General features: G+C 42.4%; 1 protein-coding gene across 1 annotated transcript in view; it reads left to right on the top strand.

The window, feature by feature from the left end:
- LOC139764996 (uncharacterized) overlaps window positions 1-22,716 on the top strand; it is a 313,325-nt gene that overhangs the window by 106,293 nt on the left and 184,316 nt on the right. The window lies entirely within an intron of this gene.

Raw genomic sequence — 22,716 nt, 5'->3', positions numbered from 1 at the left:
TTTATGCAGGTGTTTCCCAGCATCTAAAGAATTGAGTGGCTAAAACACATAACTGATTTACATTTTAACCAGTTAACCTTCATATGAAAAGGTTTAACCTGGAACTTTTATTTCACTCCCAGAAGTCGTGCTGCACCACTGGTGACACTGGTGTTCTATGGAACACTTTTGAAATTTGATGAGCTTGTCACTAAAGACGATGTGAAGCAACTTAAAGCAATAGATCAACTCAGATGGACTACAAGCTAAAGTCCTAAGAAGGCAGTAAGGAAATGGATGGTTACTTTTACAAAGGCATTCAAAAAGAAACAGACTATTGGGTCCTTTCATCCTTTCAAAGCTGTTTTGTATAGTGGAAAAGATGAAAACCTCAAGAGACTAGTGTGGTAAGAGGATAAACGATGGATTTGAAGAAAAGAATTTATTTTGGTGCTGCCTTCAACTACTCCAATCTTAAATCATTCCACATGTCAGCAATCCCATTGAAGAAAAAGTAAATCCTTCTCATTCATAGTAAAACACTTATCCATGAGTTTGTATACAGTATTGAAAGTGAAATTAGACAAATCTAGCTCTCAGTAGATGCTTAGATTGAGATTGTTAAAACTTGATGATTTTGAATACCTGTATCAAATTGCCTCTTTCTTTTCTATGCTAAGCAAGTGTAAACTAGCTGTTTAGCCAGCTTTTATAGGATATGTTTTCTTCTCTGGGAATAATCTATATTGCTTTCTGATGTACTTCACTGGTCTTTGTGTTGTTTTTCTGGTAGGGTAACCAAAATTGAACACTATTCAAGATGGGAACACACTAGTGAATTTTACAGAGTGGGTGTTATTTCCTTAGACTTAAATTTGAAAGCCATACATACAAAACTAAGCATTTTGTATGCCTTTTGTTTTTTACTGCCTCTGTGCATTGCTGACTAGGCTATAGGTCTCGAGAGATTGTGATATGTAATTCTCCTCATTTATCTGATATAGTTCAACAGAGTAAGGAGAGAGGAAAGTGATTGGTACTCAGTGAATGTCGGTTTGTGGCAGGGGTGTGTGATGTCTCCATAGTTGTTTAATTTGCTTATGGATGGGGTTGTTAGGGAGGTGAATGCAAGAGTTTTGGAGAGAGGGGCAAATATGCAGTCTGTTGTGGATGAGAGAGCTTGGGAAGTGAGTCAGTTGTTGTTCACTGATGATACAGCGCTGGTGGCTGATTCGTGTGAGAAACTGCAGAAGCTGGTGACTGAGTTTGGTAGAGTGTGTGAAAGAAGAAAGCTGAGAGTAAATGTGAATAAGAACAAGGTTATTAGGTACAGTATGGTTGAGGAACAAGTCAATTGGGAGGTGAGTTTGAATGGAGAAAAACTGGAATAAGTGAAGTGCTTTAGATATCTGGGAGTGGATTTGGCAGCGGATGGAACCATGGAAGCAGAAGTGAATCATAGGGTGGGGAGGGGGCGAAAGTTCTGGGAGCGTTGAAAATGTGTGGAAGTTGAGAACGTTATCTTGGAAAGGAAAAAGGGGTATGTTGAAGGAATAGTGGTTCCAACAATGTTATATGGTTGCGAGGCTTGGGCTATAGATAGAGTTGTGCGGAGGAGGGTGGATGTGCTGAAAATGAGATGTTTGAGGACAATATGTGGTGTGAGGTGGTTTGATAGAGTAAGTAATGAAAGGGTAAGTTTGAAGTGTGTGTGAAAGGAGGAAGTTGTAAGTATATGTGAATGAATGCAAGTATGTTAGGTTTAGCAGGGTCATGGGACAGGTTAATAGTGATAAGAATGTGTAGAAGGCGAGAACGATGTCTCGTAGAGCAAAAATGAGTATGTTTGAAGGAATAGCTGTTCCAACAATGTTATATTCTTGTGAGGCATGGGCTATAGATAGGGTTGTGCGGAGGAGGGTGGATGTTTGGGAAATGAAATGTTTGAGGACAATATGTGGTGTGAGGTGGTTTGATTGAGAAAATAATGTAAGGGTAAGAGAGATGTGTGATAATGAAAAGAATGTGGTTGAGAGAGCAGAAGAGGGTGTGTTGAAATGGTTTGGACACATGGAGAGAATGAGTGAGGAAAGATTGACGAAGAGGATATAAGTGTCAGAGGTGGAGGGAAGAAGGAAAAGCGGGAGACCAAATTGGAGGTGAAAGGATGGAGTGAAAAAGTGATTGGGGCCTGAACAGGCAGGAGGGTGAGGGGAGTGCAAGGAATAGAGTGAATTGGAATGATGTGGTATACTGGGGTCGACGTGCTGTCAGTGGATTGAACCAGGGCATGTGAAGCATCTGGGGCAAACCATGGAAAGGTCTGAGGTAATAACAAGTAGTGGTGATGTGAGATGGAGATGGAGTGAGTATTTTGAAGGTTTGTTGAATGTGTTAGATGATAGAGTGGCAGATATAGCGTGTTTTGGTCAAGGTGGTGTGCGAAGTGAGAGGATCAGGGGGAATGATTTGGTAAACAGAGAAGAGTTAGTGAAAGCTTTGCAGAAGATGAAAGCCGGCAAGGCGGCAGGTTTGGATGGTATTGCATTGGAATTTATTAAAAAAGGGGGTGACTGTGTTGTTGACTGGTTGGTGAGGATATTCAGTATATGTATGGCTCATGGTGAAGTGCCTGAGGATTGGCGGAATGCATGCATTGTGCCATTGTACAAAGGCAAAGGGGATAAAGGTGAGTGCTCAAATTACAGAGGTATAAGTTTGTTGAGTATTCCTGGTAAATTATATGGGAGGGTATTGATTGAGAGGGTGAAGGCATGTACAGAGCATCAGATTGGGGAAGAGCAGTGTGGTTTCAGAAGTGGTAGAGGATATGTTGATCAGGTGTTTGCTTTGAAGAATGTATGTGTGAAATACTTTGAAAAACAAATGGATTTGTGTGTAACATTTATGGATCAGGAGAAAGCATATGATAGAGTTGATAGAGATGCTTTGTGGAAGGTATTAAGAGTATATGGTGTGGGAAGCAAGTTGCTGGAAGCAGTGAAAAGTTTTTAATGAGGATGTAAGGCATGTGTATGAGTAGGGAGAGAGGAAAGTGATTGGTTCTCGGTGAATTTAAGTTTGCGGCAGGGGTGTGTGATGCCTCCATGGTTGTTTAATTTGTTTATGGATGGGGTTGTTAGGGAGGTAAATGCAAGAGTTTTGGAGAGAGGGGCAAGTATGCAGTCTGTTGTGGATGAGAGAGCTTGGGAAGTGAGTCGGTTGTTGTTCGCTGGTGGCTTATTCGTGTGAGAAACTGCAGAAGCTGGTGAGTGAGTTTGGTAGTGTGTGGAAGAAGAAAGCTGAGAGTAAATGTGAATAAGAGTAAGATTATTAGATACAGTAGGGTTAAGGGACAAGTCAGTTGGGAGGTAAGTTTAAATCGAGAAAAACTGGAGGAAGTGAAGTGTTTTAGATATCTGGGAGTGGATTTGGCAGTGGATGGAACCATGGAAGCGGAAGTGAGTCACAGGGTGGAGCAGGGGGCGAAAGTTCTGGGAGCGTTGAAAAATGTGTGGAAAGCGAGATCATTATCTCAGCAAAAATGGGTATGTTTGAAGGAATAGTGGTTCCAACAATATTATATGGTTGCGAGGCATGGGCTGTAGATAGAGTTGTGCAGAGGAGGGTGGATGTGTTGGAAATGAGATGTTTGAGGACAATATGTTGTGTGAGGTGGTTTGATCGAGTAAGTAATGAAAGGGTAAGAGAGATGTGTGGTAATAAAAAGAGTGTGGTTGAGAGAGCAGAGGAGGGTGTATTGAAGTGGTTTGGTCACATGGAGAGAATGAGTGAGGAAAGATTGACAAAGAGGATATATGTGTCAGAGGTGGAGGGAACGAGAAGTGGGAGAAGAAATTGGAGGTGGAAGGATGGAGTGAAAAAGATTTTGAGTGATCGGGGCCTGAACATGTAGGAGGGTGAAAGGCGTGCAAGGAATAGAGTGAATTGGAACGATGTGGTATACTGGGGTCGATGTGCTGTCATTGGATTGAACCAGGACATGTGAAGTGTCTGAGGTAAACCGTGGAAAGTTTTGTGGGGCCTGGATGTGGAAAGGGAACTGTGGTTTTGGTGCATTATACATGACAGCTAGAGATTGAGTGTGAATGAATGTGGCCTTTGTTGTCTTTTTCTAGCGCTACCTCACGCACGTGGGGGGGAGGGGGTTGTCATTTCATGTGTGGCGGGATGGTGACAGGAATGAATAAAGGCAGCAAGTATGAATTATGTACATGTGTATATATGTATATGTCTGTGTATGCATATATATGTATACATTGAAATGTATAGGTCTTTATATGTGCGTGTGTGGGTGTTTATATATATGCATGTGTATGTGGATGGGTTGGGCCATTCTTTCGTCTGTTTCCTTGCGCTACCTTGCTAACGCGGGAGACAGCTACAAAGTATAATAAAATAGAAAATCTTTCTTTTCTTTCGTACTGTTCACCATTTCCCGCAATAGCGAGGTAGCGGAAGGAACAGAGAACTGGGCCTTGGTGAGAATATCCTCACCTGGCCCCATTCTCTGTTCCTTCTTTTGGAAAATTGAAAAAAAAATGAGAGGAGAGGATTTCCAGCCACCCGCTCCCTCCCCTTTTAGTCGCCTTCTACGACACGCAGGGAATACGTGGGAAGTATTCTTTCTCCCTTATCCCCAGGGATAAAAATAGAAAATGAAATTGATATTATACTTAACTGCTGTCTCCCCATCAGCGAGGTAGTGCAAGGAAACAGACGGGGAATGGCCCAACCCACCCACGTACGCATGTATGTAAACGCCCACACATGCACATATACATACATATGCATTTCAATGTATACATACATACATAAATAAATATACATACACAGACATATCCATATATACACATGTACATGTCCATACTTGCTGCCTTCATCCATTCCCACCACCACCTTGCCACACACGAAATAGCCCCACACCCCCACCCCCCCCTCCGGAGAGGGAGCATCGGGAAGACAAAAAAAAAAAGAAAGAAAAAAAAAGAAAAGGCCACATTTGTTCATACTCAGTCTGTAGCTGTCATGTGTAATGCACTGAAACCACAGCTCCCTTTCCACATCCAGGTCCCACAGACCTTTTTGTGGTTTACCCCAGACGCTTCACATGCCTTGGTTCAATCCATTGATAGCACGTCGACCCCGGTATAACACATCATTCCAATTCACTCTATTTCTTGCATGCCTTTCACCATCCCGTATGTTCAGGTCCCGATCACTCAAAATCTTTTTCGCTCCATCCTTCCACCACCAGTTGGGTCTCCTGCTTTTCCTTCTTCCCTCTACCTCTGACACATATATCCTCCTTGTCAATCTTTCTTCACTCATTCTCTCCCTGTGTCCAAACCATTTCAACACACTCTCTACTGCTCTCTCAACCACACACTTTTTATTATCACACATCTCTCTTACCCTTTCATTACTTACTTCAAACCACCTCACACCACATATTGTCCTCAAACATTTCATTTTCAATACATCCACCCTCCTCCCCACAACTCTATCTATAGCCCATGCCTCACAACCATAAAACATTGCTAGAAGCACAATTCCTTCAAACATACCCATTTTTGCTCTCCGAGATAACGTTCTCGCTTTCCACACATTCTTCAACTCTCTTAGAACCTTTGCTCCCTCCCCCACCCTGTGACCCACTTCTGCTTCATGGTTCCATCTGCTGCTAAGTGCACTCCCAGATATCTAAAACACTTCACTTCCTGTAGTTTTTCTCCATTCAAACTTACCTCACAGTTAACTTGTACCTCAACCCTACTGAACCTAATAACCTTGCTCTTATTCACATTTACTTTCAACTTTCTTGTTTCACACACTTTACCAGACTCAGTCACCAACCTCTGCAGTTTCTCACCCGAATCAGCCACCAGTGCTGTATCATCAGCAAACAACAACTGACTCATTTCCCATGCCCTCTCATCCAGAACAGACTGCATACTTGCCCCTCTCTCCAAAACTCTTGCATTCACTCCCCTAACCACCCTATCCATAAACAAATCAAACAACGAAGGAGACATCACGCATTCGTTGCAAACCGACATTCTCTTTGTACTTGTACACATGCCTTACATCCCTGGTAAAAACTTTTCACTGTTTCTAAGAACTTACCTCCCACACCATATACTCTTAATGATGATATTAATCCATGGTTTATTTACTGAAAAGGTTACATACTGTATAAAATATTGCAGAACATAATATATTGGTTTACAATATTCCTACCTCTGAAACAAATGATTTCCAGTATGAGTAATTAAGAATATTCATGAATATTGCGCTGTAAAAACAAGTAAAAAATAAAAGAAAAGATAAGTTAAAAACAGCAAAGGCAGATATTAAAGAAATTGAGAAAACTTGGAGAAAATTAAGTGTTTTAGATACCTGGGAATGGCTATGGCAACAAAAACAACCATGGGAGTGGAAATGAGCCATAAAGTGAGTGAGGGGGTTAAGGTTCTATGGAAAGAGAGATTGTTATCTGGGAGGTCAAAAATGGATATAGTTGCAGAAATAGTAGTCCCAACAATATTATTTGGATGGCAGGCATTGTCTATAGATTAGGTTGTGTGGAGGAGAGTGGATGTGTTGGAAATGAAATGTTTGAAGACAATATGCGGCGTGTGGTAGTTTGATTGAGTAGGTAATGAAAAGGTAAGAAAGATATATGGTAATAAGAATAGTGTGGTTGAGACAGCAGAAAAGGGTGTGTTGAAATAGTTTGGACATATGGAGAGAATGAGTGAGGAATGGTTGACAAAGAGAATATGTGTATCAGAAGCGGAGGGATCAAGGAGAACAGGGAGACCAAATTTGAGGTGGATGGATGGAGTGAAAAAAAAGAAAATTGAATGATAGGGGCCTGAACATGTGGAAGGGAGAAAAATTTGCCCAAGATATAGTGAATTGGAGAGCAAAAGAGGGTGTGCTGAAATGGTTTGGGCATAGGGAGAGAGTGAGTGAGGAAAGGTTGACAAAGAGGACAAATGTGTCAGCAGTGGAGAGACCAAGGAGAACAGGGAGACCATAATGGGGATGGAAGGATGGAATGGAAAAGATTTTGAGCAATTTGGGCCTGAACATGCAGGAGAGTGAAAGGCGTTCACAGGATAAAGTTAATTGGAATGATGTGGTTTACGGGGGTTGTTATGCTGTCAGTGGATTGAACCAAAGCATGTGAAGCATCCAGGATGAACTATGCAAAGGTCTGTGGGGCCTGGTTGTGGTTAGGGAGCTCTGTGCTTTTGGCATATTGCCTCAGATGACTAGAGAATGGATGTAAGCAGATATGACCTTTCTTTATTCCTGTGCTACCTCGCTAATGCTGGAAATGGTGAAAAAAATAGGATACTTTCTGTAACGTGGGGAGTACTAGATGAAAATGATGTTGAAAACACCATTCTATAGTTAATCTCTCTATTGGCCTGTTAAGGGTGTGGCAAAGGCCGAGAAACAGCACTGGAGTTTACTAATTATGGAGAGACTCGTGCTGTGGCCACTCTTCTTGAGGAAGTTCCTGAAAGGAACAGGCATTAGAGATATAGATAGTTTCACTGTGTACCATGGGTTTCACACATAACTTGTTTGTTTTATTTTCAGATATATACATTAGTCTCTATATTATGTACATTTGTTATTCACTGCACAATGTGTGTGTGATTTTTCTGAGATAATCTCTGAAACAATTTCCAAGGCACAGGATTTTGTGTTTGTGTGTTTGGCTCATGCAAGATGAAATTGTTATGCTGTACTCTTGTACATTGTGATGGTTACAAGTCACTCCAGCAGAAAATATATGAACAGAGATATGGATATTGAGTATGGGTAACAGGAGGGTTACTGATGGCCATGTAGTGAGCCAGAACTTCAGTGGTTTTCAAGTTGCACTCATCTGACCCAGGTAGCTGTCTTTCCTTTCTGCCTCACCTACATATGGACTGCTGGCATTCTGCCCACAAACATACAGTCTCTTGTCAAACATAACTATTGACAATACTAAATCAATTCATTCTTCTTAACGCTAGATTTTCCTGAGGTGAATGCAGTGCATTTGACTTGCTTTTTGGCAAAATGGTAGGATCAGTAGATGTAAGTGGTAGGTAGGAACGTTAGGTAGAAGTAGTATGTAGGAATGTTAAGCGGGAGCATTAGGTAGAAATAGTTTAGAATATTAGTCATGAAAATTAGGTTGAAACATTAAAGAATTAGTTAGTAGGAACATTAGGAAGGAGCCTCTGAAAACACTGCTTTTGAGTTGCTTCCTACCAGTGGCCTGTTAAGGGTGAGGCACTAAAAGTGACACTGGAGTTCAGCCGTTATTGAGAATTTTGCCACCACCCTGTTGCGGGAGTTTGTGGAGGGAACGGGTGTCAAAGATATATGTAGATATAGATAGATATATTGGCATGAGAAATGTCTGGGGTAAACCCTGGAAAAGTCTGTGGGGCCTGGTTGTGGACAGCTAGAGACTGAGTGTGAGTTAATGTGGCCCTTTTTTATGTTTTCCTGGCAATACCTCGTTAATGCAGTGGATGGTGATGCTGTTTCCTGTGGGTCGGGATGGCGTCAGGAATGGATGAAGGCAAGCAATTATGAATATGTACATGTATATATAGATATTTCTTTCATACTATTCGCCATTTCTCGCATTAGCGAGGTAGCGTTAAGAACAGAGGACTCGACCTTTGAGGGAATATCCTCACCTGGCCCCCTTCTCTGTTCCTTCTTTTGGAAAATTAAAAAAAAAAAAAAAAGAGAGGGGAGGATTTCCAGCCCACCGCTCCCTTTCCTTTTAGTCGCCTTCTACGACATGCAGGGAATATGTGGGAAGTATTCTTTCTCCCCTATCCCCAGGGATAATATATAGATATATGTTATTTATATTCATTTTTCTATACTTAACTGCTGTTTCTTGTGTCAGCAAGGTAGCGCAAGGAAACAGATGAAGAATGGCTGAACCACCCACATACACATATATATGCATAAATGCCCATATACACACATATACATACATATGCATTTCAACATAAATATACATACACAGACATATGCATATATACTTTTTTTTTTTTGCCGCTGTCTCCCGCGTTTGCGAGGTAGCGCAAGGAAACATACGAAAGAAATGGCCCATATTCATACTTGCTGCCTTCATCCTTTCCCATCACCACTGCGCCACACATGAAATGTCATCCCCCCAACGAGGTAGTGCCAGGAAAACACAAAAAGGCCACATTTTTACACACTCAATCTCAGGCTGTTGTGTGTAATGCACCAAAACCACAGTTCCCTATCCACGTCCAGGCCCCACAGACCTTTCCATGGTTTACCCTGGATGTTTCACATGCCCTGGTTCATTCCATTGACTGCACATCAACCCTGGTATACCACATCTTTCCAATTCACTCTTTTCCTTGCATGCCTCTCACTCTCCTATATGTTCAGACCCCAATCACTCAAAATCTTTTTCACTATACTTCCACCTCCAATTTGTTCCCCTGCTTCTCCTTATTCCCTCCACCTCTGACACATATATCCTCTTTGTCAATCTTTCCTCACTCATTCTCTCCATGTGTCCACACCATTTCAACACATCCTCTTCTGCTCTCTCAACCTCACTCTTTTTATAACCACACATTTCTTCTACCCTTTCATTACTTGCTTAATCAAACCACCTTACAACATATATTGTCCTCAAACATTTTGTTTCCAACATATCCACCCTCCTTCATGCCACCCTATCTATAGCCCATGCCTCGCAACCATATAACATTGTTGGAACCACCATTCCTTCAAACATACCCATTTTTGCTCTCCGAGATAATTTTCTTGCCTTCCACACATTCTTCAACGCTCCCAGAACCTTTACCCCCTCCCCCACCCTGTTACTCACTGACACTTCCATGGTTCCATCCACTGCTAAGTCCACTCCTAGATATCTGAAGCACTTCACTTCCTCCAGTTTTTCTCCATTCAAACTTACCTCCCAATTCACTTGTCCCTCAACCCTACTGAACCTAATACCTTGCTCTTATTCACATTTACTCTCAACTTTCTTCTTTCATGCACTTTACCAAACTCAGTCACCAGCCTCTGCAGTTTCTCACCCAAATCAGCCACCAACACTGTATCATCAGCGAACAACTGACTCACCTCCCGGGCCCTCTCATCTACAACAGACTGCATACTTGCATTTACCTCCCTAACCATCCCATCCATAAAGAAATTAAACAACCATGGGGACATCATTCCCCCCTGCCACAAACTGACATTCACTGGAAGACTATCACTCTCCTCTCTTCCTACTTGTACACGTGCCCTCCATCCTTGGTAAAAACATTTCACTGCTTCTAGCAACATACCTCCCACACCATATACTCTTAAAACCTTCCACAAAGCATCTTTATCAACCCTATCATATGTCTTATGCAGATTCATAAATGCTGCATACAAATTCATTTGTTTTTTAAGTATTTCTCATATACATTCTTCAAAGCAAACACCTGATCCACACATCCTCTACCGCTTTGGAAACCTTCAACAAAACATCTGTATCAACCTATTTGATTATTTCTCCAGATCCATAGATGCCACATAGAAATCCTTCTGTTTTTCTAGGTATTTGTCACACATTCTTTAAAGCAAACATCTGGTTCACACATCCTCTACCACTTCTGAAACCACGCTGCTCCTCCCCAGTCTGATGCTCTGTATGTGCCTTCATCCTCTCAATCAATGCCCTCCCATACATCTTACTAGTTATACTCAACAACCTTGTACATCTGTAGTTCAAAGATTTACCTTTATACAATGACACTATACATTCATTCTGCCAATCCTCAGGCACCTCACCATGATTCATACATTTATTGAAAATCCTCACTAATCAATCAACAACACAGTCACGTCTTTGTAATTAAATTCAACTACAGTACCATTCACTCTGGCCACTCTACTTCATTTCATATTATGCTAGGCTTTACCTCTTCTCTTTTTACCAAACCAGTCTTCATGACTCTCACTTCTCATACCACCCTAAACAAAACACCCAACATCTGCCACCCTCTCCTCAAACACATTTGAAAGTCCTTCAAAATACTCACACTATCTCCTTCTCACGTCATCACTACCTATTAACATTTCATTTCCCCTTTTGCCCCCTTCACTGGTATTCTCATTTGTTCTCTTGTCTTTTGCTCATCATTTACCTCCTTCCAAAATGTCTTTTTATTCTCCTTCCCCCTAAAGTTTACTGATACTCACTCATCCCAACTCTCTGTTACCCCCACCCCCCATTTTTTTTTTCAACCCTGCATCTTCCTCTTGACATCCTGCTGCCTTTTCTTATACATCTCCCAATTATTTGCATTCCTTCCTTGTAAGTATCACCCAAAAGCCTCCCTTTTCTCTTTCACTAGCAACTTCTTCATCCCACCAATCGCTACCTTTTCTGATATGCCTGTTTCTCACTGAAATTGGGTATAGCAATGCTACAGTTTTCAGTAATATTTTGATGAGCATTTTTTTGTTTTTTTTTTATTTTATTCCTGTTTCCTTTCTCTGGTGTATGAGTTTTTTTTTATCAATAGCTATATCTTTTATCCCTGGGGATAGGGGAGAAAGAATACTTCCCACGTATTCCCTGTGTGTCGTAGAAGGCGACTAAAAGGGGAGGGAGTGGGGGGCTGGAAATCCTCCCCTCTCGTTTTTTTTTAATTTTCCAAAAGAAGGAACAGAGAATTGGGCCAGGTGAGGGTATTCCCTCAAAGGCCCAGTCCTCTGTTCTTAATGCTACCTCGCTAATGCGGGAAATGGCGAATAGTTTGAAAGAAAGAAAGAAGCTATATCTCTGATGCCTGTTCCCTTTGGGAACTCTCTCAAGGAGATGGCCAAGGCAAGAGTGAAAATAACTGGTGAACTCCACTGCTGCTTCTTAGCCTCAAGTGCCTCACCCTTTACAAGCCACTGGCAAAAGGCAACTCTGACACAGTTTTCACAGGCTCCTTCCTAATGCTTCCAGCTAATGTTCCCACCTATTATATTTATGCAATGCTCCTGTTTAATTGTCTTACCATTTTGTATAGAGGCAAGGCTAGCACATTGCACCAACCAAAGAAAAATCTAGCTTAGGAAGGATGAATTTTGTGAGGTAAATGTTGCCATGAGGAACGAGAAGTGGGAGACCAAATTGGAGGTGGAAAGATGGAGTGAAAAAGATTTTGAGTGATCGGGGCCTGAACATGCAGGAGGGGGAAAGGCGTGCAAGGAATAGAGTGAATTGGAATGATGTGGTATACTGGGGTCAACGTGCTGTCAGTGGATTGAACCAGGGCATGTGAAACATCTGGGGTAAACCATAGAAAGTTTTGTGGGGCCTGGATGTGGAAAGGGAGCTGTGGTTTCGGTGCATTATACCTGACAGCTAGAGACTGAGTGTGAATGAATGTGGCCTTTGTTGTCTTCTCCTAGTGCTACCTTGTGCACATGTGTGGGGAGGGGGTTGTCATTTCATGTCTGGTGGGATGGCGACGGGATTGAATAAGGGCAGACAGTATGAATTATGTACATGTGTATATATGTATTTTTTTTTTTTTTTTTTTTTTGCTTTGTCGCTGTCTCCCGCGTTTGCGAGGTAGCGCAAGGAAACAGACAAAAGAAATGGCCCAACCCACCCCCATACACATGTATATACATACGTCCACACACGCAAATATACATATCTACACAGCTTTCCATGGTTTACCCCAGACACTTCACATGCCTTGATTCAATCCACTGACAGCACGTCAACCCCGGTATACCACATCGCTCCAATTCACTCTATTCCTTGCCCTCCTTTCACCCTCCTGCATGTTCAGGCCCCGATCACACAAAATCTTTTTCTTTCCATCTTTCCACCTCCAATTTGGTCTCCCTCTTCTCCTCGTTCCCTCCACCTCCGACACATATATCCTCTTGGTCAATCTTTCCTCACTCATTCTCTCCATGTGCCCAAACCATATCAAAACACCCTCTTCTGCTCTCTCAACCACGCTCTTTTTATTTCCACACATCTCTCTTACCCTTACGTTACTTACTCGATCAAACCACCTCACACCACACATTGTCCTCAAACTATCTCATTTCCAGCACATCCATCCTCCTGCGCACAACTCTATCCATAGCCCACGCCTCGCAACCATACAACATTGTTGGAACCACTATTCCTTCAAACATACCCATTTTTGCTTTCCAAGATAATGTTCTCGACTTCCTCACATTCTTTAAGGCTCCCAGAATTTTTGCCCCCTCCCCCACCCTATGATCCACTTCCGCTTCCATGGTTCCATCCGCTGCCAGATCCACTCCCAGATATCTAAAACACTTCACATCCTCCAGTTTTTCTCCATTCAAACTCACCTCCCAATTGACTTGACCCTCAACCCTACTGTACCTAATAACCTTGCTCTTATTCACATTTACTCTTAACTTTCTTCTTTCACACACTTTACCAAACTCAGTCACCAGCTTCTGCAGTTTCTCACATGAATCAGCCACCAGCGCTGTATCATCAGCGAACAACAACTGACTCACTTCCCAAGGGAAGAATAAAAAGATGTTCTGGAAGGAGGTAAATAAAGTGCGTAAGACAAGGGAGCAAATGGGAACTTCAGTGAAGGGCGCAAATGGGGAGGTGATAACAAGTAGTGGTGATGTGAGAAGTGAGTATTTTGAAGGTTTGTTGAATGTGTTTGATGATAGAGTGGCAGATATAGGGTGTTTTGGTCGAGGTGGTGTGCAAAGTGAGAGGGTTAGGGAAAATGATTTGGTAAACAGAGAAGAGGTAGTAAAAGCTTTGCGGAAGATGAAAGCCGGCAAGGCAGCAGGTTTGGATGGTATTGCAGTGGAATTTATTAAAAAAGGGGGTGACTGTATTGTTGACTGGTTGGTAAGGTTATTTAATGTATGTATGACTCATGGTGAGGTGCCTGAGGATTGGCGGAATGCGTGCATAGTGCCATTGTACAAAGGCAAAGGGGATAAGAGTGAGTGCTCAAATTACAGAGGTATAAGTATTGTTGAGTATTCCTGGTAAATTATATGGGAGGGTATTGATTGAGAGGGTGAAGGCATGTACAGAGCATCAGATTGGGGAAGAGCAGTGTGGTTTCAGAAGTGGTAGAGGATGTGTGGATCAGGTGTTTGCTTTGAAGAATGTATGTGAGAAATACTTAGAAAAGCAAATGGATTTGTATGTAGCATTTATGGATCTGGAGAAGGCATATGATAGAGATGCTCTGTGGAAGGTATTAAGAATATATGGTGTGGGAGGCAAGTTGTTAGAAGTAGTGAAAAGTTTTTATCGAGAATGTAAGGCATGTGTACGTGTAGGAAGAGAGGAAAGTGATTGGTTCTCAGTGAATGTAGGTTTGCGGCAGGGGTGTGTGATGTCTCCATGGTTGTTTAATTTGTTTATGGATGGGGTTGTTAGGGAGGTGAATGCAAGAGTTTTGGAAAGAGGGGCAAGTATGAAGTCTGTTGGGGATGAGAGAGCTTGGGAAGATATGTATGTCTGTGTGTGTATATATATATATATATTTGTATGTTGAGATGTATAGGTATGTGTATGTGTGTGTGTGGATGTGTATGTATATACATGTGTATGTGGTTGGGTTGAGCCATTCTTTCGTCTGTTTCCTTGCGCTACCTCGCTAACGCGGGAGATAGCAACAAAGTATGATAAGTAAAAAAAAGATAAATGATAAGTGTTGCCAAGTGTTATGTGTGACAAGGAGAGGTTGTATGTTTGTGGGTGAAGTAGGAAGGAAAGACAGCAAATTAGGTCAAGGGAGTACAGCTTGACAACCACTGAAGTGCTGGCTCACTGGCAGCAGTCTCTAACCCTCCCGATGGCCAGGCTGGTAGTACCAGTAATATACCTCCTTAGTCGGTGGCTGCTTCCTAACTGCTATCATATTTATTATACATAATTGTTGTTTTCTGCATCAGTGAGGTAGTGCCAGGAAACAGACGAAGAATGGCCCATCCACTCATATACACATGATTTTTTTTTTTTTTTTTTTTTTTTTTTTGCCTTGTCGCTGTCTCCCGCGTTTGCGAGGTAGCGCAAGGTAACAGACGAAAGAAATGGCCCAACCCACCCCCATACACATGCCTTGATTCAATCCATTGACAGCACGTCAACCCCGGTATACCACATCGCTCCAATTCACTCTATTCTTTGCCCTCCTTTCACCCTCCTGCATGTTCAGGCCCCGATCACACAAAATCTTTTTCACTCCATCTTTCCACCTCCAATTTGGTCTCCCTCTTCTCCTCGTTCCCTCCACCTCCGACACATATATCCTCTTGGTCAATCTTTCCTCACTCATTCTCTCCATGTGACCAAACCATTTCAAAACACCCTCTTCTGCTCTCTCAACCACGCTCTTTTTATTTCCACACATCTCTCTTACCCTTACGTTACTTACTCGATCAAACCACCCTACACCACACATTGTCCTCAAACATCTCATTTCCAGCACATCCATCCTCCTGCGCACAACTCTATCCATAGTCCACGCCTCGCAACCATACAACATTGTTGGAACCACCATTCCTTCAAACATACCCATTTTTGCTTTCCGAGATAATGTTCTCGACTTCCACACATTCTTCAAGGCTCCCAGAATTTTCGCCCCCTCCCCCACCCTATGATCCACTTCCGCTTCCATGGTTCCATCCGCTGCCAGATCCACTCCCAGATATCTAAAACACTTCACTTCCTCCAGTTTTTCTCCATTCAAACTCACCTCCCAATTGAATTGACCCTCAACCCTACTGCACCTAATAACCTTGCTCTTATTCACATTTACTCTTAACTTTCTTCTTTCACACACTTTACCAAACTCAGTCACCAGCTTCTGCAGTTTCTCACATGAATCAGCCACCAGCGCTGTATCATCAGCGAACAACAACTGACTCACTTCCCAAGCTCTCTCATCCCCAACAGACTTCATACTTGCCACTCTTTCCAAAACTCTTGCATTTACCTCCCTAACAACCCCATCCATAAACAAATTAAACAACCATGGAGACATCACACACCCCTGCCGCAAACCTACATTCACTGAGAACCAATCACTTTCCTCTCTTCCTACACGTACACATGCCTTACATCCTCGATAAAAACTTTTCACTGCTTCTAACAACTTTCCTCCCACACCATATATTCTTAATACCTTCCACAGAGCATCTCTATCAACTCTATCATATACACATGAATATAAAAAACAAATAAATTAATTTATCATACTTAATTGCCGTCTCCCGCTTATTGAGGTAGTGCAAGGAAACAGATGAAATAAATGGCCCAGCCCGCCCACATTCACATGTATATACATAAATGCCCACACAAGCACATATTTCAACGTATACATGATATACGTACACAGACATCTATATACATATACATGTCCACACAATGAGCTTATGGTATGCTCGTTGTCTGTCTTGGACAACCACGTGTTTACCAAATGGTGTCCTAGCTACATCTCTTCGTTGTATATCATCTGACTTATATTTCTTTCTTGTATCTCCTCTGATGATGTGATGACATGAAAGTGCACTTGAAAACTTAATTTGTTTCATTTTTCCCCATGGACGCATAGGTGTGCAAGGAATAGGGTGAATTGGAACGATGTGGTATACTGGCGTTGACGTGCTGTCAGTGGTATCAACCACCCTGTCACAAATGAAATGGCACCCCCCCCCCCCCTCTCTACCGGCGTGTGCACGAGGTAGCGCTAGGAAAAGACAACAAAGTCCACATTCGTTCACACTCAGGCTCTAGCTGTCATGTGTAATGCACTGAAACCACAGCTCCCTTTCCACACCCAGGCCCCACAAAACTTTCCATGGTTTACCTCAGATGCTTCACGTGCCCTGGTTCATTCCATTGACAGCACGTCGACCCTGGTATACCATATCGTTCCAATTCACTCTATTCCTTGGAAACCTTTCACCCTCCTGTGTGCTCAGGCCCTGATAGCTCAAAATCTTTATCACGCCATCCTTCCACCTCCAATTTGGTCTCCCACTTCTTCTTCCCTCCATCTCCGACACATATCTCCTCTTTGTCAGTCTTTCCTCACTCAGTCTCTCCATGTGACCGACAACACTCTTTATTTCCACACATCTCTCTCACCCTTTCATTACTTACATGATCAAACCACCTCACACCACATATTGTCCTCAAACATCTCATATATATGAGATGGAGAGAGATGGGTAATTATTGGTGCATATGCACCTGGGCATGAGAAGAAAGATAATGAAAGGCAAGTGTTTTGGGAGCAGCTGAGTGAGTGTGTTAGTAGTTTTGATGCACGAGACTGGGTTATAGTGATGGGAGATTTGAATGCAAAGGTGAGTAATGTGGCAGTTGAGGGAATAATTGGTGTACATGGAGTGTTCAGTGTTGTAAATGGAAATGGTGAAGAGCTTGTAGATTTATGTGCTGAAAAAGGACTGGTGATTGGGAATACCTGGTTTAAAAAGAGAGATACACATAAGTATATGTATGTAAATAGGAGAGATGGCCATAGAGCGTTATTGGATTACGTGTTAATTGATAGGCGCGCAAAAGAAAGACTTTTGGATGTTAATGTGCTGAGAGGTGCAATTGCAGGGATGTCTGATCATTATCTTGTGGAGGAGAAGGTGAAAATTTGTAGAGGTTTTCAGAAAAGAAGAGAGAATGTTGGGGTGAAGAGAGTGGTGAAAGTGAGCTTAGGAAGGAGACTTGTGTGAGAATTGCCAGGAGAGACTGACTATAGAATGGTAAAAGGTGAGATCAAAGGATGTAAGGGGAGTGGGGGAGGAATGGGATGTATTTAGGGAAGCAGTGATGGCTTGCGCAAAAGATGCTTGTGGCATGAGAAGCGTGGGAGGTGGGCAGATTAGAAAGGGTAGTGAGTGGTGGGATGAAGAAGTAAGAGTATTAGTGAAAGAGAAGAGAGAGGCATTTGGATGATTTTTGCAGGGAAATAATGCAAATGACTGGAAGATGTATAAAAGAAAGAGGCAGTAGGTCAAGAGAAAGGTGCAATTGGTGAAAAAGAGGGCAAATGATAGTTGGGGCAAGAGAGTATCATTAAATTTTAGGGAGAATAAAAAGATGTTTTGGAAGGAGGTAAATAAAGTGTGTAAGACAAGGGAACAAAGGGAACGTCAGTGAAGGGGGTTTAATGGGGAGGTGATAACAATTAATTGTGATGTGAGAAGGAGATGGAGTGAGTATTTTGAAGGTTTATTGAATGTGTTTGATGATGGAGTGGAAGATATAGGATGTTTTGGTCGAGGTGGTGTGCAAAGTGAGAGGGTTAGGGAAAATGATTTGGTAAACAGAGAAGAGGTAGTAAAAGCTTTGTCGAAGATGAAAGCCGGCAAGGCAGCGGGTTTGGATGGTATTGCAGTGGAATTTATTTAAAAAAGGGGGTGACTGTATTGTTGATTGGTTGGTAAGGTTATTTAATATATGTATGACTCATGGTGAGGTGCCTGAGGATTGGCCATTGTACAAAAGCAAAGGGGATAAAAGTGAGTGCTCAAATTACAGAGGTATAAGTTTGTTGAGTATTCCTGGTAAATTATATGGGAGGGTATTGATTGAGAGGGTGAAGGCATACACAGAGCATCAGATTGGGGAAGAGCAATGTGGTTTCAGAAGTGGTAGAGGATGTGTGGATGAGGTGGTTGCTTTGAAAAATGTATGTGAGAAATACTTAGAAAAGCCAATGGATTTGTATGTAGCATTTATGGATCTGGAGAAGGCATATGATAGAGTTGATAGTGATGCTCTGTGGAAGGTATTAAGAATATATGGTGTGGGAGGCAAGTTGTTAGAAGCAGTGAAAAGATTTTATCGAGGATGTAAGGCATGTGTACGTGTAGGAAGAGAGGTTTTCAGTGAATGTTGGTTTGCGGCAGGGGTGCTTGATGTCTCCATGGTTGTTTAATTTGTTTATGGATGGGGTTGTTAGGGAGGTGAATGGAAGAGTTTTGGAAAGAGGTTCAAGTATGCAGTCTGTTGTGGATGAGAGAGCTTGGGAAGTGAGTCAGTTGTTCTTCGCTGATGATACAGCACTGGTGGCTGATTTGTGTGAAAAACTGTAGAAGCTGGTGACTGAGTTTGGTAAAGTGTGTGAAATAAGAAAGTTGAAAGTAAATATGAATAAGAGCAAGGTTATTAGGTACAGTAGGGTTGAGGGTCAAGTCAATTGGGAGGTAAGTTTGAATGGGGAAAAACTGGAGGAAGTAAAGTGTTTTAGATATCTGGGAGTGGATCTGGCAGCGAATGGAACCATGGAAGCGGAAGTGGATCATAGGGTGGGGGAGGGGGCGAAAATTCAGGGAGCCTTGAAGAATGTGTGGAAGTCGAGAGCATTATCTCGGAAAGCAAAAATGGGTATGTTTGAAGGAATAGTGGTTCCAACAATGTTGTATGGTTGCGAGGTGTGGGCTACGGATAGAGTGGGCAGGGAGTGCTCATCCTCCTCGAAGGCTCAGAGTGGGGTGTCTAAATGTGTTTGGGTGTAACCAAGACGAGAAAAAAGTTGAGATAGGTAGTATGTTTGAGGAAAGGAACCTGGATGTTTTGGCTCCAAGTGAAACGAAGCTCAAGGGTAAAGGGGATGAGTAGTTTGGGAATGTCTTGGGAGTAAAGTCAGGCGTTAGTGAGAGGACAAGAGCAAGGGAAGGAGTAACACTATTCCTGAAACAGGAGTGGTGGGAGTATGTGATAGAGTGTAGGAAAGTAAACTCTAGATTGATATGGGTAAAACTGAAAGTGGATGGAGAGAGATAGGTGATTATTGGTGCATATGCACCTGGGCATGAGAAGAAAGATCATGAGAGGCAAGTGTTTTGGGAGCAGCTGAATGAGTGTGTTAGTGGTTTTGATGCACGAGACCAGGTTATAGTGATGGGTGATTTGAATGCAAAGGTGAGTAATGTGGCAGTTGAGGGAATAATTGGTATACATTGGGTGTTCCGTGTTGTAGATGGAAATGGTGAAGAGCTTGTAGATTTATGTGCTGAAAAAGGACTGGTGATTGGGAATACCTGGTTTGAAAAGAGAGATATACATAAGTACACGTATGGAAGTAGGAGAGATGGCCAGAGAGCGTTATTGGATTACATGTTGATTGATAGGCGCGTGAAAGAGAGACTTTAGGATGTTAATGTGCTGAGAGGTGCAACTGGAGGGATGTCTGATCATTATCTTGTGGAGGCGAAGGTGAAGATTTGTAGAGGTTTTCAGAAAAGAAGAGAGAATGTTGGGGTGAAGAGGGTGGTGAGAGTGAGTGAGTTTGGGAAGGAGACATGTGTGAGGAAGTACCAGGAGAGACTGAGTACCAAATGGAAAAAGGTGAGAGCAAAGGAGGTAAGGGGAGTGGGGGAGGAATGGGATGTATTTAGGGAAGCAGTGATGGCTTGCACAAAAGATGCGTGTGGCATGAGAAGCGTGGGAGGTGGGCAGATTAGAAAGGGTAGTGAGTAATGGGATGAAGAAGTAAGATCATTAGTGAAAGAGAAGAGAGAGGCATTTGGACGATTTTTACAGGGAAATAATGCAAATGAGTGCGAGATGTATAAAAGAAAGAGGCAGGAGGTGAAGAGAAAGGTGCAATAGGTGAAAAAGAGGGCAAATGAGAGTTGGGGTGAGAGAGTATTGTTAGATTTTAGGGAGAATAAAAAGTTGTTTTGGAAGGAGGTAAATAAAGCGCGTAAGACAAGGGAACAAATGGGAACTTCAGTGAAGGGGGCTAATGGAGAGGTGATAACAAGTAGTGGTGATGTGAGAAGGAGATGGAGTGAGTATTTTGAATGTTTGTTGAATGTGTTTGATGATAGAGTTGCAGATATAGGGTGTTTTGGTTGAGGTGGTGTGCAAAGTGAGAGGGTTAGGGAAAATGATTTGGTAAACAGAGAAGAGGTAGTAAAAGCTTTGCGGAAGATGAAAGCCGGCAAGGCAGTGGGTTTGGATGGTATTGCAGTGGAATTTATCAAAAAAGGGGTGATTGTTTTTTTGAGTTGTTGGTAAGGTTGTTTAATGTATGTATGACTTATGGTGAGGTGCATGAGGACTGGCGGGATGCTTGGATAGTGCCATTGTACAAAGGCAAAGGCGATAAGAGTGAGTGCTCAAATTACAGAGGTATAAGTTTGTTGAGTATTCTTGAGAAATTATATGGGAGGGTAATGATTGAGATAGTGAAGGCATGTGCAGAGCATCAGACTGGGGAAGAGCAGTGTGGTTTCAGAAGTGGTAGAGGATGTCTGGATTAGGTGTTTTCTTTGAAGAATATATGTAAGAAATACTTAGAAAAGCAAATGGATTTGTATGTAGCATATGTGGATCTGGAGAAGGCATATGGTAGAGTTGATAGAGGTACTCTGTGGAAGATATTAAGAATATATGATGTGGGAGTTAAAAAGTTTTTATCCCGGATGTAAGGCACGTGAATGTGTAGGAAGAGAGGAAAGTGATTGTTTCTCGGTGAATGTTGGTTTGCAGTAGGGGTGCGTGATGTTTCCAGGGTTGTTTAATTTGTTTATGGATTGGGTTGTTAGGGAGGTGAATGGAAGATTTTGGAAAGAGGGGCAAGTATGCAGTCTGTTTTGGATGAGAGAGCTTGGGAAGTGAGTCAATTGTTGTTCACTGATGATACAGCGCTGTTGGCTGATTCGTGTGAGAAACTGCAGAAGCTGGTGACTAAGTTTGGTAAAGTGTCTGAAAGAAGGAACCTAAGATAAATGTGAATAAGAGCAAGGTTATTAGGTATAGTAAGGTTGAGGGACATGTCAATTGGGAGGTAAGTTTGAGTGGAGAAAAACTGAAGGAAGTGAAGTGTTTTAGATATCTGGGAGTGGATTTGGCGGCGGATGGAACCATGGAAGCGGAAGTGAATGATAGGGTGGGGGAGGGGGTGAAAGTTCTGTGAGCGTTGAAGAATGTGTGGAAGTCGAGAACATTATCTTGGAAAGCAAAAATGGATATGTTTGAAGGAATTGTGGTTCCAACAATGTCATATGGTTACGAAGCATTGGCTATAGATATAGTTGTGCGGAGGAGGGTGGATGTGTTGGAAATGAGATGTTTGAGGGCAACATGTGGTGTGAGGTGGTTTGATCGAGTACGTAATGAATGGGTAAGAGAGATGTGTGGTAATAAAAAGAGTGTGGTTGAGAGAGCAGAAGAGGGTGTTTTGAAATGGTTTGGTCACATGGAGAGAATGATTGAGGAAAGATTGACGAAGAGGATATATATGTCAGAGATGGAGGGAATGAGGAGAAGTGGGAGACCAAATTGGAGGTGGAAAGATGGAGTGAAAAAGATTTTGAGTGATTGGGGCCTGAACATGCAGGAGGGTGAAAGGCGTGCAAGGAATAGAGTGAATTGGAAGGATATGGTATTCTGGGGTCCACATGCTGACAATGGATTGAACGAAGGCGTGTGAAGCGTCTTGGGTAAACCATGGAAAGTTGTGTGGGGCCTGGATATGGAAAGGGAGCTATGGTTTCGGTGCATTGTACATGACAGCTAGAGACTGAGTGTGAACGAATGTGGCCTTTGTTGCCTTTTCCTTTCACTACCTGATGCACATTTTGGGGGAAGGGGGTTGTTATTTCATGTATGGTAGGGTGGCGATTTGAATAAAT

Source organism: Panulirus ornatus, chromosome 52, assembly GCF_036320965.1.
Source record: "Panulirus ornatus isolate Po-2019 chromosome 52, ASM3632096v1, whole genome shotgun sequence".
In the NCBI taxonomy this organism is placed as follows: domain Eukaryota; kingdom Metazoa; phylum Arthropoda; class Malacostraca; order Decapoda; family Palinuridae; genus Panulirus; species Panulirus ornatus.
The sequence above is the reverse complement of the archived record's forward strand: the minus strand, read 5'-3'. Positions and strand labels throughout refer to the sequence as shown.